The following is a 6,153-nucleotide window of genomic DNA, read 5'->3' on the forward strand; positions in this document are numbered from 1 at the left end:
CAAGTATGCAACATATGCAACTGGTAGTACAGTTTTGTAGATCAGTACGGAGACAAGAGAAAGAGTTGCATTTATATAGCGCCTTTCACGACCACCAGACGTCCCAAAGCGCTTTACAGCCAATTAAGTACTTTTTGGAGTGTAACCACTATTGTAATGTAGGAAGCATGGCAGCCAATTTACACACAGCAAGCTCAAACAAACAGCAATGTGATAATGACCAGATAATGTGTTTTAGTGATGTTGATTGAGGGATAAATAGCGCCATAGGATCTTTTACATTCACCCGAGAGGACAGATGGGGCCTCGGTTTAATGCCTCATCCGAAAGACAGCACCTCCGACAGTGCAGTACTGTCTCAGCACTTCACTGGAGTGTCAGCCTAGATTTTTGTGCTCAAGTCCCTGGAGTGGGAACCCACAACCTTCTGACTCAGAGGCGAGGGTGCTCCCAACTGAGCCACGGCTGATGCGATTTAATGCGGATAACTGTGAAGTGATGCACTCTGGGAGAAACATGGAGAGGCAGTATAATCAAAATGGTACTATTTTGAGTGGAGTGCAAGAGCAGAGGGACCTGGGGTGCATATTCACAAATCTTTGAAGGTGCCACGGCAAGTTGATAAAGCAGTTCAGAAAGCATATGGGACATTTGGCTTTGCAAATAGGGCCATTGAAGACAAAAACAAGTTACACTAAATCTTTACAAATCACTGGTTAGGCCTCAGTTGGAGTATTGTGTTCAATTCTGAGCACCACACTTTAGAAAGGGTGTCAAGGCCATGGAGAGGGTGCAGAGGAGGTTTACCAAGACGATACCAGGGATGAGGGACTTCAGTTACATGGAGATTGGAGAAGCTGGGATTGTTTCCCTTAGAGCAGTGAAAGTTAAGGGGAGACCTAATAGTGGTACAGGTAGACTATCCTTTATCCGAAAACCTTGGGACCAGCTGTTTCGGTTTTCGGAATTTTTCGGATTTCAGAAGGTTTTCATCTCCGTATCTGACAACAAACACTGTTGCTTAGCAACAGCTTGTAAACACTCGGGCCCTGCCTTGGAAGCGTCTCTGAAGCTGTTGCTAAGCTACAGAGACTCTTTCCACAGCCTAACTGTTTAAAAAAATGCTACGGGAAGAAAAAAAAACGAACAAAACAGCTGCTGATTTCTGCCGTTAGATCGAGGTTTCCGGCTCCCCCTGCTCCGTATCTGAATTCCTTGACTTAGCGGGGGTCTGGGGCTTGACTGCCGCCGCCAGTTGTGGGAAAGCCGGATATCGGCTGACTCCTACACTAAGCTGGCCCGCAAATCAGGTCGGGGGGGGTGGGGGGGGAAGAAAAGACTATCAGACGGGCCGCTGCAGCTATCGGACGGGCCACTGTATTGTTGGGTTCACTCTCCCGGTACCTCCTTCACACTGCCCAGCTCGGCCTGCAATCTCCTACCCAGGAGGGAACTCTGTGACCCTCTGCCCTGCTCACAGGGAAAGGCAGAGCTCCCGGACCACTCCTGTCATGTTTGGCGCCACTCGGGTCATGTCGTGCGCACGACTTATGCTCCACGAAAAAACTTTCGGTTTTTAGAGGTTTTCGGAAGTGCGGATAAAGGATAGTCTACCTGTATCAAAATTATGAGGGGGTTTTGATAGAGCAAGTAGGAAGAAACTGTTAGGACTGAAATGAGGAGGAATTTCTTCACCCAGAGAGTGGTGAACCTGTAGAATTCTCTGCCACAGAGGGCGGTGGAGGCCAGTTCATTAAATATATTCAAAAAGGAGTTGGATATATTTCTTAAGGCTAAAGGGATCAAGGGATATGGGGAGAAGGCAGGGACAGGGTACTGAATTTGGATGATCAGCCATGATCTCATTGAATGGCGGAGCAGGCTCGAAGGGCCGAATGGCCTACTCCTGCTCCTATCTTCTATGTTTCTATGTTTCCTCTGGCAAGTGGGTTGGTAACCAAGAACAACAACAACTTGTATTTATATAGTGCCTTTAACGTAGTAAAACGTACCAAGGCGCTTCACAAGAGTATTATAAGACAAAAAAATTGACACCGAGCCACATAAGGAGAAATTAGGGCAGGTTACCAAAAACTTAGTCAAAGAGGTAGGTTTTAAGGAGTGTCTTAAAGGAGGAAAGACTGGTAGAGAGGTGGAGATGTTTAGGCAGGGAATTCCAGAGCTTAGGGCCTAGGCAACAGAAGGCACGGCCACCAATGGTTGAGCGATTATAATCAGGGATGCTCAAGAGAGCAGAATTAGTGGAGCGCAGATATCTCCGGGGGTTGTGGGGCTGAAGGAGATTACAGAGATAGGGAGGGGAGAGGCCATGGAGGGATTTGAAAACAAGGATGAGAATTTTGAAATCGAGGTGTTGCTTAACCGGGAGCCAATGTAGGTCAGCGAGCACAGGGGTGACAGGTGAACCGGACTTGGTGCGAGTTGGGACACGGGTAGTCAAGTTTTGGATGACCTCAAGTTTACATAGGGTAGAACGTGGAAGGCCAGCAAGGAGTGCATTGGAATAGTCAAGTCTAGAGGTAACAAAGGCATGGATGAGGGTTTCAGAAGCGGATGAGCTGAGGCAAGGGCGGAGACGGGCGATGTTACGGAGATGGAAATAGGCGGTCTTAGTTATGCCACGGATATGTGGTTGGAAGCTCATTTCAGGGTCAAATATGACACCAAGGTTGCGAACAGTGTGGTTCAGCCTCAGACAGATGTTAGGGAGAGGGATGGAGTCAGTGGCTAGGGAACGGAGTTTGTGGTGGGGACCGAAAACAATGGCTTCGGTCTTCCCAATATTTAATTGAAGAAAATTTCTGCTCATCCAGAACTGGGTGTCGGACAAGCAGTCTGACAATTTAGAGACCGTGGAGGGGTCGAGAGAAGTGGTGGTGAGGTGGAACTGGGTGTCAGCGTACATGTGGAAACTGTGTTTTCAGATGATGTCGCCAAGGGGCAGCATATAGATGAGAAATAGGAGGGGGGCCAAGGATAGATCCTTGGGGAACACCAGAGGTAACGATGCGGGAGCGGGAAGAGAAGCCATTGCAGGTGATTCTCCGGTTACGATTAGATAGATAAGAATGGAACCAGGTGAGTGCAGTCCCAACCAGGTGGACGACGGTGGAGAGGCGTTGGAGGAGGATGGAGTGATCAACCGTATCAAAGGCTGCAGACAAGACAAGAAGGACGAGAAGGGACAGTTTACCTTTGTCACAGTCACAAAGGATGCAATTTATGACTTTGACGAGAGCCATTTTGGTACTGTGGCAAGGGCAGAAATCTGAGGTCATAGATTCAGAATAATTGCCAAAAGAACTAGAGGGGAAATGAGAATTGTTTCCACAGAGAGGGTTGTTAAGATCTTAAATGCACCACCTGAAAGGTCGGTGGAATCAGATTCCATAGGAACTTTCAAAAGGCAAGTGGACATGTACTTGAAGAGGACTAGTTTGCAGGGTTATAAAGAAAAACTTACATTTTTATAGCGCCTTTCACGGCCACCAGACGTCTCAAAGCGCTTTACAGCCAATGAAGTACTTTTTGAAGTGTAGTCACTGTTGTAATGTGGGAAACGCGGGAGCCAATTTGCACACAGCACGCTCCCACAAACAGCAATGTGATAATGACCTGATAATCTTTTTTTCTGTTATGTTGATTAGGGATAAATATTGGCCAGGACACTGGGGACAACTCCCCTGCTCTTCTTCGAAATAGTGCCTTGGCATCTTTTACGTCCACCTGAGAGACAGACAGGGCCTTGGTTTAACGTCTCATCCAAAAGACGGCACCTCCGACAATGCAGCTGGAGTGTCAGCCGAGATTTATGCGCTCAAGTCCCTGGAGTGGGACTTGAAGCCAGAATCTTCTGACTCAGAGACGAGAGTGCTACCCACTGAGCCACAGCTGACACTGTGCACAGAGCACAGACACGATGAGCCAAATCACCTCCTTCTGTGCTGTAAGATTCTACGAACAGTGTGAACACGCTGGTGTCTCTTAAGGCTATTAGAGCTTTTAAAGCTCTTCCCACAGTCAGAACATTTCACGGGTTTCTCATCAGGGTGAACTCGGAGTCTCAGCAGGTGGGATGACTGAGTGAAACCCTTCCCATGCACAGAGCAGGTGAACGGGCTCTCCCCAGTTGGAGGCGCTGGTGTCGCCAAAACTACTGTCAACAAGCAGGAAACTCAAAGATTAAAAACCATGATGATTGTCTAGGTTTGTCGCCTGCCACCCTCCCACAAACTTCCCTTTCACTGCCCATATAAAAACAATTTTATGAGCATATGCTTTTAATTACAGAAAATTACAGGGTCAATCATGTATGTATTAAAGAGGATAATCTACATCCTAGGGTACTTAAGGAAGTGGCCCTAGAAATAGTAGATGCATTGCTGATCATCTTCCAACATTCGATGGAATCTGGAACAGTACCCATGGATTGGAGGGTAGCTAATGTTACCCCACTATTCAAAAAAGGTGGTAGAGAGAAAACGGGGAATTACAGTAAGCCTGACATCGGTAGTGGGAAAAATGCTAGAGTCCATTATAAAAGATGTAATAGCAGAACACTTGGAAAACAGTGACAGCATCGGACAAAGTCAACATGGATTTACAAAAGGTAAATCGTGCTCGACTAATCTACTGGAATTTTTTGAGGATGTAACTGGTAAAATAAATAAGGGAGAACCAGTGGATGTGGTGTATTTGGACTTTCAGAAGGCTTTCGATAAGGTCCCGCATAAGAGATTAGCGTGTAAAGTTAAGGCACATGGGATTGGGGGCAAGGTATTGACTTGGATAGAGAACTGGTTGGCAGACAGAAAGCAAAGAGTTGGAATAAACGGGTCTTTTTCTGAGTGGTAGGCAGTGACTAGTGGGGTACCGCAGGGATCAGTCCTATTAATATTAATGATCTAGACAAGGGAACTAGATGCAATATCTCCAAATTTACAGACGACACAAAGCTGGGTGGGCGTGTGTGCCGTGAGGAGGATGCCGAGAAACTCCAGGATGATTTGGACAGGTTGGGTGATTGGGCAGAAGCATGGCAGATGCAATATAACGTGGATAAATGTGAGGTTATCCACTTTGGTGGCAAAAACAGGAAGGCAGATTATTATCTGAATGGCAATAGATTGGGAGAAGGGGAAGTGCAACGAGACCTGGGTGTCCTTGTGCACCAGTCGCTGAAGGTAAGCATGCAGGTGCAGCAGGCGGTTAAGAAGGCAAATGGTATGTTGGCCTTCGTAGCGAGAGGGTTCGAGTACAGGAACAAGGATGTCTTGCTCCAGTTGTCCAGGGCCTTGGTGAGACCACATCTTGAGTATTGTGTGCAGTTTTGGTCGCCTTATCTGAGGAAGGATGTTCTTGCCATGGAAGGAGTTCAGCGAAGATTCACCAGGCTGATGTACTCGCTGGAGTTTAGAAGAATGAGAGGGGATCTCATTGAAACTTACAAAATTCTGACAGGACTCAACAGACTAGATGCAGGAAGGATGTTCCCGATGGTCGGGGAGTCCAGAACCAGGGGTCACAGTCTAAGGATAAGGGATAGGCCATTTAGGACAGAAATTAGGAGGAATTTCTTCACCCAGAGAGTGGTGAACCTGTGGAATTCTCTACCACAGAAGGCAGTTGAGGCCAATTCATTAAATATATTCAAGAAGGAGTTGGATATATTTCTTAAAGCTAAACAGATCAAGGGGTATGGGGAGAAAGCAGGGATCGGGTACTGAATTTGGATGATGGGCCATGATTGCATTGAATGGCGGAGCAGGCTCGAGGGGCCGAATGGCCTACTCCTGCTCCTATCTATATATATAAAGCGGCTCTTCTGTCTGTCCCGATGTCTGTCTGTCCGTTCTCTATACGTTTGAAAGTTACAGAGCGTACCGACGCGCGCGTCGCCTCAAAAGAAAGCTTGCGATTCCGGACCGGTCATAGGCGTATTTACGTTTCAGCCGGACAAAAATCCCGCCCGCGGTATCCCAAAAACGTTCAGCGTTCCGCTCATTAGCATCTCATTAGCGACCGTGTGACGTCGCGGTCCACCAATCGGACGGCGGGTTCCTGGCGCGTGCCGTCCTACAGTTGAGTGTCAAGTGACTCGACGATTGACCAATCCTACGCTTCGGTGACCTG

General features: G+C 47.4%; 1 protein-coding gene across 1 annotated transcript in view; it reads right to left on the reverse strand.

The window, feature by feature from the left end:
- The window catches only part of LOC147122003 (protein odr-4 homolog), a 440,279-nt gene that overhangs the window by 433,413 nt on the left and 713 nt on the right, over positions 1-6,153 (reverse strand). The window lies entirely within an intron of this gene.

Source organism: Somniosus microcephalus, chromosome 3, assembly GCF_052327205.1.
Source record: "Somniosus microcephalus isolate GS21.2 chromosome 3, FLI_Smic_1.0, whole genome shotgun sequence".
Lineage (NCBI taxonomy): Eukaryota > Metazoa > Chordata > Chondrichthyes > Squaliformes > Somniosidae > Somniosus > Somniosus microcephalus.